This window comes from Saccoglossus kowalevskii, chromosome 4 (genome assembly GCF_978046115.1).
Source record: "Saccoglossus kowalevskii chromosome 4, keSacKowa6.1, whole genome shotgun sequence".
NCBI classification, from domain to species: Eukaryota; Metazoa; Hemichordata; class Enteropneusta; family Harrimaniidae; genus Saccoglossus; species Saccoglossus kowalevskii.
In genome coordinates this window covers 29018937-29031061 of record NC_140644.1, presented here as the reverse complement: position 1 = coordinate 29031061, position 12125 = coordinate 29018937, and the positions used below count along the sequence as shown (strand labels likewise).

At 38.3% G+C, this 12125-nt stretch overlaps 6 non-coding genes across 6 annotated transcripts; all 6 read left to right on the top strand.

Annotated features, from left to right (window-relative positions):
* Positions 1–750: 750 nt before the first annotated feature.
* On the top strand, positions 751–850 carry TRNAI-UAU (transfer RNA isoleucine (anticodon UAU)). Its single transcript has 2 exons — positions 751–788; positions 815–850. It is a non-coding gene; the product is annotated as a tRNA-Ile (tRNA).
* Positions 851–2694: 1844 nt separating this feature from the next.
* Positions 2695–2794, top strand: TRNAI-UAU (transfer RNA isoleucine (anticodon UAU)). The gene is made up of 2 exons: positions 2695–2732; positions 2759–2794. It is a non-coding gene; the product is annotated as a tRNA-Ile (tRNA).
* Positions 2795–4631: 1837 nt separating this feature from the next.
* TRNAI-UAU (transfer RNA isoleucine (anticodon UAU)) lies at positions 4632–4731 on the top strand. Its single transcript has 2 exons — positions 4632–4669; positions 4696–4731. It is a non-coding gene; the product is annotated as a tRNA-Ile (tRNA).
* A 1837-nt stretch (positions 4732–6568) lies between these two features.
* On the top strand, positions 6569–6668 carry TRNAI-UAU (transfer RNA isoleucine (anticodon UAU)). Its single transcript has 2 exons — positions 6569–6606; positions 6633–6668. It is a non-coding gene; the product is annotated as a tRNA-Ile (tRNA).
* Positions 6669–8511: 1843 nt separating this feature from the next.
* Positions 8512–8625, top strand: TRNAI-UAU (transfer RNA isoleucine (anticodon UAU)). The gene is made up of 2 exons: positions 8512–8549; positions 8590–8625. It is a non-coding gene; the product is annotated as a tRNA-Ile (tRNA).
* Positions 8626–10457: 1832 nt separating this feature from the next.
* TRNAI-UAU (transfer RNA isoleucine (anticodon UAU)) lies at positions 10458–10557 on the top strand. The gene is made up of 2 exons: positions 10458–10495; positions 10522–10557. It is a non-coding gene; the product is annotated as a tRNA-Ile (tRNA).
* The last annotated feature ends 1568 nt before the right edge of the window (positions 10558–12125 follow it).

Below are 12125 nucleotides of genomic sequence, written 5' to 3'. Positions count from 1 at the left end.
TCTTTGAACAATTGCTTCATCAAGAGTCCTCGTAGTATACATGACCTGACTCACGGTCATTTCTGGAGACTAGCAGAGGGTTGGAAAGAAATGTTTGCTGAAAGCGACTTCCGCCGCCGTTGTCGAGAATATAAGAAATCCAATAACCACGAGTTTATAACAACTAACAGCCAAGCGAACGAGGATTATATTGCGCGATATAAACCTGAAAGCACGCCGTCGTCGAAGGAGCCATGCAAGAAACAGACGCCAAATTACGTTTCCTCGATTACACATAGCGAGAGAACACAAGAAAGACATGTAAACGGAAAACAGTTTAGTGACTTTAGTATTGCCAAAATACTACGTTGTCAGTCGAAACGAAAAGCCGGCCACTGTGATGTATCGGACAATAAAGGATTAAACGTGTTGGACGTATTGTTAGTAATGTCAAAAAAGACACTGCGCGTGACATTCCTGGCCAATCTTTCAATGCAAGTAGTCAGATATCTTCAATTCGAGTCATTTTGTATTATCCACCAGTTTCAAGAAAGTTTTAATAATACACCGTGCTGCTAAATATCAGCTACGTGTGAGTGGATTTGTTCTGTATATGTATTACTTTTAACTTATATTCGTACAATTATATATGAACCGTCAAATTTAAATAAAGAGAACTAATATTAAAATTCCACGAGATTTCTGACGCAAGTTGTATTGAACAAAATGCGGTTATACTATTGAAAGTGCACTAAATTGTTTGATTCATCTTCCCCAGTGGCACAATCGGTTAGCGCGCCGTACTTATATGGCAGTACTGCTCTGTTACTGAGTAATGCGGAGGTTGTGAGTTCGAGCCTCACCTGGGGAATAAGTATGTTTTGAATCCACGAATTGGAGAATAATTGAATCGAAACATTTCCAAATCGCAAATTCCATTCGCGATCCAATCTCCAGCATTTAGTTTCATCTAATTTAAATGACATCGATCGCCATTTATATGGTCGCAAAATTGCAAATACGTCGAATTTGAGTTAAACACCTGCTTAACCCGACTCAATTAAAATGGATAAATGGCATCACAGCTGACGTATAAATCTAACGATAATTGCTTGCAATCCTGTGAAGTGGTGTTTTTTACTTATTTATTTACCCAGTGTTTACAAAGCCTGCTAAAAACGTCCAGAGGTGATGCATTATTCAGGTAGAAGAATAGATGTCATTGACTTGCTTAAGACGGTTACATAATTCTACTATTTTGAGGGCGCTGTTAAGCAGACTGTTTGTTGGAGCGCCATCTTGTGATCGTTTACTGATTGGCAAATTGAAATTACGGATGATCTATGTTCATTTCAAGAATGATATTCAATAATTTTCACGTACATTACATTTCATTCATCCATGCTATAAAACAATAACGCAATACACTTTATATAGATTATGTAACAGGTGAGATATTTATGAAAGTGCGAAGCACATGATATTACGGATAACACAATAGGTAAATTTGTTCCATTATCACCATTAAGTGCTGTATTTTAATTAGGGGTTAATGCCATTTGTTTTCCTGCTCTCTGATTGGGTTATTTTGAATAATATGCAGATTTCAAGGTGACTTATGGTCTACCTTGTTGATTCAAACCATTCTTAAATTCACAAAAAATACATCATTCGAGATGACGATGCACACTCCAAGAGGTAACTTAATGTATGCTGCAGATGTATACTCACGCACGCAGCATATGTATGCCAATCCACCGTATACCAGTATTTTCAACTCTCACAGTACATTGTCATGCATAGACCGACCGCCGTATAGCTTCGTAGCACTTATCGTCTTGGCTATAAGGTCATACGCGAAACAGAGGGCTACATTGAAAGATATCTACCGCTATATAGAGACAACTTTTCCGTATTATCGTGTGACGATCCCTGGCTGGAAGAATTCAATCCGTCATAACCTCTCTTTGAACAATTGCTTCATCAAGAGTCCTCGTAGTATACATGACCTGACTCACGGTCATTTCTGGAGACTAGCAGAGGGTTGGAAAGAAATGTTTGCTGAAAGCGACTTCCGCCGCCGTCGTCGAGGATATAAGAAATCCAATAACCACGAGTTTATAACAAGTAACAGCCACGCGAACGAGGATTATATTGCGCGATATAAACCTGAAAGCACGCCGTCGTCGGTGGAGTCATGCAAGAAACAGACGCCAAATTACGTTTCCTCGATTACACATAGTGAGAGAACACAAGAAGGACATGTAAACGGAAAACAGTTTAGTGACTTTAGTATTGCCAAAATACTACGTTGTCAGTCGAAACGAAAAGCGGGCCACTGTGATGTATCGGACAATAAAAGGATTAAACGTGTTGGACGTATTGTTAGTAATGTCACAAAAGACACTGCGCGTGACATTCCTGGTCAATCTTTCAATGCAAGTAGTCAGATATCTTCAATTCGAGTCATATTGTGTTACCCACCAGTTTCAAGAAAGTTTTAATAATAAACAGTGCTGCTAAATATCAGCCACGTATGAGTGTATTTGTTCTGTATATGTATTACTTTTAACTTATATTCGTACAATTATATATGAAGCGTCAAATTTAAATAAAGAGAACTAATATTAAAATTCCACGAGATTTCTGACGCAAGTTGTATTGAACAAAATGCGGTTATTCTATTGAAAGAGCACTCAATTGTTTGTTTCATCTTCCCCAGTGGCACAATCGGTTAGCGCGCCGTACTTATATGGCAGTACTGCTCTGTTACTGAGTAATGCGGAGGTTGTGAGTTCGAGCCTCATCTGGGGAATGAGTATGTTTTGAATCCATGAATTGGAGAATAATTGAATCGAAACATTTCCAAATCGCAAATTCCATTCGCGATCCAATCTCCAGCATTTAGTTTCATCTAATTTAAATGACATCGATCGCCATTTATATGGTCGCAAAATACGTCGAATTTGAGTTAAAAGACCTGCTTAACCCGACTCAATTAAAATGGATAAATTGCATCACAGCTGACGTATATATCTAACTATAATTGCATGCAATCCTATGAAGTGCTGTTTTTTTTTTACTTTATTTACCCAGTGTTTACCAAGCCTGCTAAAATCGTCAAGTGGTAATGCACTATTTAGGCAGAAGAATAAATGTCATTGACTTGCTCAAGACGGTTATATAGTTTTACGATTTTGAGGGCGCTGTTTAGCAGACTGTTTGTTTGGGCGCTATCTTGTGATCGTTTACTGATTGGCAAATTGAAAATACGGATGATCTATGTTCATTTCAAGAATGATATTCAATAATTTTCACGTACATTACATTTCATTTATCCATTCTATAAAACAATAACCCAATACACTTTATATAGATTATGTAACAGGTGAGATATTTATGAAAGTGCAAAGCACATGATATTACGGATAACACAATAGGTGAATTTGTTCGATTATCGCCATTAAGTGCCGTATTTTAATTAGGGGTTAATGGCATTTGTTTCCCTGCTCTCTGATTGGGTTATTTTGAATAATATGCAGATTTCAAGGTGACTTATGGTCTACCTTGTTGATTCAAACCATTCTTAAATTCACAAGAAATACATCATTCGAGATGACGATGCACACTCCAAGAGGTAACTTAATGTATGCTGCAGATATTTACTCACGCACGCAGCATATGTATGCCAATCCACCGTATACCAGTATTTTCAACTCTCACAGTACATTGTCATGCATAGACCGACCGCCGTATAGCTTCGTAGCACTTATCGTCTTGGCTATAAGGTCATACGCGAAACAGAGGGCTACATTGAAAGATATCTACCGCTATATAGAGACAACTTTTCCGTATTATCGTGTGACGAGCCCTGGCTGGAAGAATTCAATCCGTCATAACCTCTCTTTGAACAATTGCTTCATCAAGAGTCCTCGTAGTATACATGACCTGACTCACGGTCATTTCTGGAGACTAGCAGAGGGTTGGAAAGAAATGTTTGCTGAAAGCGACTTCCGCCGCCGTCGTCGAGGATATAAGAAATCCAATAACCACGAGTTTATAACAACTAACAGCCACGCGAACGAGGATTATATTGCGCGATATAAACCTGAAAGCACGCCGTCGTCGGTGGAGTCATGCAAGAAACAGACGCCAAATTACGTTTCCTCGATTACACATAGCGAGAGAACACAAGAAGGACATGTAAACGGAAAACAGTTTAGTGACTTTAGTATTGCCAAAATACTACGTTGTCAGTCGAAACGAAAAGCCGGCCACTGTGATGTATCGGACAATAAAGGATTAAACGTGTTGGACGTATTGTTAGTAATGTCACAAAAGACACTGCGCGTGACATTCCTGGCCAATCTTTCAATGCAAGTAGTCAGATATCTTCAATTCGAGTCATTTTGTATTATCCACAGTTTCAAGAAAGTTTTAATAATAAACAGTGCTGCTAAATATCAGCCACGTATGAGTGTATTTGTTCTGTATATGTATTACTTTTAACTTATATTCGTACAATTATATATGAAGCGTCAAATTTGAATAAAGAGAACTAATATTAAAATTCCACGAGATTTCTGACGCAAGTTGCATTGAACAAAATGCGGTTATTCTATTGAAAGAGCACTCTATTGTTTGTTTCATCTTCCCCAGTGGCACAATCGGTTAGCGCGCCGTACTTATATGGCAGTACTGCTCTGTTACTGAGTAATGCGGAGGTTGTGAGTTCGAGCCTCACCTGGGGAATGAGTATGTTTTGAATCCACGAATTGGAGAATAATTGAATTTAAACACTTATGATCGCAAATTCCATTCGCGATCCAATCTCCAGCATTTAGTTTCATCTAATGTAAATGACATCGATCGCCATTTATATGGTCGCAAAATACGTCGAATTTGAGTTAAAAGACCTGCTTAACCCGACTCAATTAAAATGGATAAATGGCATCACAGCTGACGTATATATCTAACTATAATTGCATGCAATCCTATGAAGTGCTGTTTTTTTATACTTTAATTACCCAGTGTTTACCAAGTCTGCTAAAATCGTCAAGTGGTAATGCACTATTTAGGCAGAAGAATAAATGTCATTGACTTGCTCAAGACGGTTATATAGTTTTACGATTTTGAGGGCGCTGTTTAGCAGACGGTTTATTTGGGCGCTATCTTGTGATCGTTTACTGATTGGCAAATTGAAAATACGGATGATCTATGTTCATTTCAAGAATGATATTCAATAATTTTTACGTACATTACATTTCATTTATCCATTCTATAAAACAATAACCCAATACACTTCATATAGATTATGTAACAGGTGAGATATTTATGAAAGTGCTAAGCACATGATATTACGGATAACACAATAGGTGAATTTGTTCGATTATCGCCATTAAGTGCTGTATTTTAATTAGGGGTTAATGGCATTTGTTTTCCTGCTCTCTGATTGGGTTATTTTGAATAATATGCAGATTTCAAGGTGACTTATGGTCTACCTTGTTGATTCAAACCATCCTTAAATTCACGAAAAATAAATCATTCGAGATGACGATGCACACTCCAAGAGGTAACTTAATGTATGCTGCAGATGTATACTCACGCACGCAGCATATGTATGCCAATCCACCGTATACCAGTATTTTCAACTCTCACAGTACATTGTCATGCATAGACCGACCGCCGTATAGCTTCGTAGCACTTATCGTCTTGGCTATAAGGTCATACGCGAAACAGAGGGCTACATTGAAAGATATCTACCGCTATATAGAGACAACTTTTCCGTATTATCGTGGGACGAGCCCTGGCTGGAAGAATTCAATCCGTCATAACCTCTCTTTGAACAATTGCTTCATCAAGAGTCCTCGTAGTATACATGACCTGACTCACGGTCATTTCTGGAGACTAGCAGAGGGTTGGAAAGAAATGTTTGCTGAAAGCGACTTCCGCCGCCGTCGTCGAGGATATAAGAAATCCAATAACCACGAGTTTATAACAACTAACAGCCAAGCGAACGAGGATTATATTACCCGATATAAACCTGAAAGCACGCCGTCGTCGGTGGAGCCATGCAAGAAACAGACGCCAAATTACGTTTCCTCGATTACACATAGCGAGAGAACACAAGAAGGACATGTAAACGGAAAACAGTTTAGTGACTTTAGTATTGCCAAAATACTACGTTGTCAGTCGAAACGAAAAGCCGGCCACTGTGATGTATTGGATAATAAAAGGATTAAACGTGTTGGACGTATTGTTAGTAATGTCACACAAGACAGTGCGCGTGACATTCCTGGCCAATCTTTCAATGCAAGTAGTCAGATATCTTCAATTCGAGTCATTTTGTATTACCCACCAGTTTCAAGAAAGTTTTAATAATAAACCGTGCTGCTAAATATCAGCTACGTATGAGTGCATTTGTTCTGTATATGTTTTACTTTTAACTTATATTCGTACAATTATATATAAACCGTAAAATTTAAATAAAGAGAACTAATATTAAAATTCCACGAGATTTCTGACGCAAGTTGTATTGAACAAAATGCGGTTATACTATGGAAAGTGCACTAAATTGTTTGATTCATCTTCCCCAGTGGCACAATCGGTTAGCGCGCCGTACTTATATGGCAGTACTGCTCTGTTACTGAGTAATGCGGAGGTTGTGAGTTCGAGCCTCACCTGGGGAATAAGTATGTTTTGAATCCACGAATTGGAGAATAATTGAATCGAAACATTTCCAAATCGCAAATTCCATTCGCGATCCAATCTCCAGCATTTAGTTTCATCTAATTTAAATGACATCGATCGCCATTTATATGGTCACAAAATTGCAAATACGTCGAATTTGAGTTAAACACCTGCTTAACCCGACTCAATTAAAATGGATAAATGGCATCACAGCTGACGTATAAATCTAACGATAATTGCTTGCAATCCTGTGAAGTGCTGTTTTTTACTTATTTATTTACCCAGTGTTTACAAAGCCTGCTAAAAACGTCCAGAGGTGATGCATTATTCAGGTAGAAGAATAGATGTCATTGACTTGCTTAAGACGGTTACATAATTCTACTATTTTGAGGGCGCTGTTAAGCAGACTGTTTGTTGGAGCGCCATCTTGTGATCGTTTACTGATTGGCAAATTGAAATTACGGATGATCTATGTTCATTTCAAGAATGATATTCAATAATTTTCACGTACATTACATTTCATTCATCCATGCTATAAAACAATAACGCAATACACTTTATATAGATTATGTAACAGGTGAGATATTTATGAAAGTGCGAAGCACATGATATTACGGATAACACAATAGGTAAATTTGTTCCATTATCACCATTAAGTGCTGTATTTTAATTAGGGGTTAATGCCATTTGTTTTCCTGCTCTCTGATTGGGTTATTTTGAATAATATGCAGATTTCAAGGTGACTTATGGTCTACCTTGTTGATTCAAACCATTCTTAAATTCACAAAAAATACATCATTCGAGATGACGATGCACACTCCAAGAGGTAACTTAATGTATGCTGCAGATGTATACTCACGCACGCAGCATATGTATGCCAATCCACCGTATACCAGTATTTTCAACTCTCACAGTACATTGTCATGCATAGACCGACCGCCGTATAGCTTCGTAGCACTTATCGTCTTGGCTATAAGGTCATACGCGAAACAGAGGGCTACATTGAAAGATATCTACCGCTATATAGAGACAACTTTTCCGTATTATCGTGTGACGAGCCCTGGCTGGAAGAATTCAATCCGTCATAACCTCTCTTTGAACAATTGTTTCATCAAGAGTCCTCGTAGTATACATGACCTGACTCACGGTCATTTCTGGAGACTAGCAGAGGGTTGGAAAGAAATGTTTGCTGAAAGCGACTTCCGCCGCCGTCGTCGAGGATATAAGAAATCCAATAACCACGAGTTTATAACAACTAACAGCCACGCGAACGAGGATTATATTGCGCGATATAAACCTGAAAGCACGCCGTCGTCGGTGGAGTCATGCAAGAAAAAGACGCCAAATTACGTTTCCTCGATTACACATAGCGAGAGAACACAAGAAAGACATGTAAACGGAAAACAGTTTAGTGACTTTAGTATTGCCAAAATACTACGTTGTCAGTCGAAACGAAAAGCCGGCCACTGTGATGTATCGGACAATAAAGGATTAAACGTGTTGGACGTATTGTTAGTAATGTCAAAAAAGACACTGCGCGTGACATTCCTGGCCAATCTTTCAATGCAAGTAGTCAGATATCTTCAATTCGAGTCATTTTGTATTATCCACCAGTTTCAAGAAAGTTTTAATAATACACCGTGCTGCTAAATATCAGCTACGTGTGAGTGGATTTGTTCTGTATATGTATTACTTTTAACTTATATTCGTACAATTATATATGAACCGTCAAATTTAAATAAAGAGAACTAATATTAAAATTCCACGATATTTCTGACGCAAGTTGTATTGAACAAAATGCGGTTATCCTATTGAAAGTGCACTCAATTAGTTGTTTCATCTTCCCCAGTGGCACAATCGGTTAGCGCGCCGTACTTATATGGCAGTACTTATATGGCAGTACTGCTCTGTTACTGAGTAATGCGGAGGTTGTGAGTTCGAGCCTCATCTGGGGAATGAGTATGTTTTGAATCCATGAATTGGAGAATAATTGAATCGAAACATTTCCAAATCGCAAATTCCATTCGCGATCCAATCTCCAGCATTTAGTTTCATCTAATTTAAATGACATCGATCGCCATTTATATGGTCGCAAAATACGTCGAATTTGAGTTAAAAGACCTGCTTAACCCGACTCAATTAAAATGGATAAATTGCATCACAGCTGACGTATATATCTAACTATAATTGCATGCAATCCTATGAAGTGCTGTTTTTTTTTACTTTATTTACCCAGTGTTTACCAAGCCTGCTAAAATCGTCAAGTGGTAATGCACTATTTAGGCAGAAGAATAAATGTCATTGACTTGCTCAAGACGGTTATATAGTTTTACGATTTTGAGGGCGCTGTTTAGCAGACTGTTTGGGCGCTATCTTGTGATCGTTTACTGATTGGCAAATTGAAAATACGGATGATCTATGTTCATTTCAAGAATGATATTCAATAATTTTCACGTACATTACATTTCATTTATCCATTCTATAAAACAATAACCCAATACACTTTATATAGATTATGTAACAGGTGAGATATTTATGAAAGTGCGAAGCACATGATATTACGGATAACACAATAGGTGAATTTGTTCGATTATCGCCATTAAGTGCCGTATTTTAATTAGGGGTTAATGGCATTTGTTTTCCTGCTCTCTGATTGGGTTATTTTGAATAATATGCAGATTTCAAGGTGACTTATGGTCTACCTTGTTGATTCAAACCATTCTTAAATTCACAAGAAATACATCATTCGAGATGACGATGCACACTCCAAGAGGTAACTTAATGTATGCTGCAGATATTTACTCACGCACGCAGCATATGTATGCCAATCCACCATATACCAGTATTTTCAACTCTCACAGTACATTGTCATGCATAGACCGACCGCCGTATAGCTTCGTAGCACTTATCGTCTTGGCTATAAGGTCATACGCGAAACAGAGGGCTACATTGAAAGATATCTACCGCTATATAGAGACAACTTTTCCGTATTATCGTGTGACGAGCCCTGGCTGGAAGAATTCAATCCGTCATAACCTCTCTTTGAACAATTGCTTCATCAAGAGTCCTCGTAGTATACAGGACCTGACTCACGGTCATTTCTGGAGACTAGCAAAGGGTTGGAAAGAAATGTTTGCTGAAAGCGACTTCCGCCACCGTCGTCGAGGATATAAGAAATCCAATAACCACGAGTTTATAACAACTAACAGCCACGCGAACGAGGATTATATTGCGCGATATAAACCTGAAAGCACGCCGTCGTCGGTGGAGTCATGCAAGAAACAGACGCCAAATTACGTTTCCTCGATTACACATAGCGAGAGAACACAAGAAGGACATGTAAACGGAAAACAGTTTAGTGACTTTAGTATTGCCAAAATACTACGTTGTCAGTCGAAACGAAAAGCCGGCCACTGTGATGTATCGGACAATAAAGGATTAAACGTGTTGGACGTATTGTTAGTAATGTCACAAAAGACACTGCGCGTGACATTCCTGGCCAATCTTTCAATGCAAGTAGTCAGATATCTTCAATTCGAGTCATTTTGTATTATCCACAGTTTCAAGAAAGTTTTAATAATAAACCGTGCTGCTAAATATCAGCTACGTGTGAGTGGATTTGTTCTGTATATGTATTACTTTTAACTTATATTCGTACAATTATATATGAAGCGTCAAATTTGAATAAAGAGAACTAATATTAAAATTCCACGAGATTTCTGACGCAAGTTGTATTGAACAAAATGCGGTTATACTATTGAAAGTGCACTCAATTGTTTGTTTCATCTTCCCCAGTGGCACAATCGGTTAGCGCGCCGTACTTATATGGCAGTACTGCTCTGTTACTGAGTAATGCGGAGGTTGTGAGTTCGAGCCTCACCTGGGGAATGAGTATGTTTTGAATCCACGAATTGGAGAATAATTGAATTTAAACACTTATGATCGCAAATTCCATTCGCGATCCAATCTCCAGCATTTAGTTTCATCTAATTTAAATGACATCGATCGCCATTTATATGGTCGCAAAATACGTCGAATTTGAGTTAAAAGACCTGCTTAACCCGACTCAATTAAAATGGATAAATTGCATCACAGCTGACGTATATATCTAACTATAATTGCATGCAATCCTATGAAGTGCTGTTTTTTTTTTACTTTATTTACCCAGTGTTTACCAAGCCTGCTAAAATCGTCAAGTGGTAATGCACTATTTAGGCAGAAGAATAAATGTCATTGACTTGCTCAAGACGGTTATATAGTTTTACGATTTTGAGGGCGCTGTTTAGCAGACTGTTTGGGCGCTATCTTGTGATCGTTTACTGATTGGCAAATTGAAAATACGGATGATCTATGTTCATTTCAAGAATGATATTCAATAATTTTCACGTACATTACATTTCATTTATCCATTCTATAAAACAATAACCCAATACACTTTATATAGATTATGTAACAGGTGAGATATTTATGAAAGTGCGAAGCACATGATATTACGGATAACACAATAGGTGAATTTGTTCGATTATCGCCATTAAGTGCCGTATTTTAATTAGGGGTTAATGGCATTTGTTTTCCTGCTCTCTGATTGGGTTATTTTGAATAATATGCAGATTTCAAGGTGACTTATGGTCTACCTTGTTGATTCAAACCATTCTTAAATTCACAAGAAATACATCATTCGAGATGACGATGCACACTCCAAGAGGTAACTTAATGTATGCTGCAGATATTTACTCACGCACGCAGCATATGTATGCCAATCCACCGTATACCAGTATTTTCAACTCTCACAGTACATTGTCATGCATAGACCGACCGCCGTATAGCTTCGTAGCACTTATCGTCTTGGCTATAAGGTCATACGCGAAACAGAGGGCTACATTGAAAGATATCTACCGCTATATAGAGACAACTTTTCCGTATTATCGTGTGACGAGCCCTGGCTGGAAGAATTCAATCCGTCATAACCTCTCTTTGAACAATTGCTTCATCAAGAGTCCTCGTAGTATACAGGACCTGACTCACGGTCATTTCTGGAGACTAGCAAAGGGTTGGAAAGAAATGTTTGCTGAAAGCGACTTCCGCCACCGTCGTCGAGGATATAAGAAATCCAATAACCACGAGTTTATAACAACTAACAGCCACGCGAACGAGGATTATATTGCGCGATATAAACCTGAAAGCACGCCGTCGTCGGTGGAGTCATGCAAGAAACAGACGCCAAATTACGTTTCCTCGATTACACATAGCGAGAGAACACAAGAAGGACATGTAAACGGAAAACAGTTTAGTGACTTTAGTATTGCCAAAATACTACGTTGTCAGTCGAAACGAAAAGCCGGCCACTGTGATGTATCGGACAATAAAGGATTAAACGTGTTGGACGTATTGTTAGTAATGTCACAAAAGACACTGCGCGTGACATTCCTGGCCAATCTTTCAATGCAAGTAGTCAG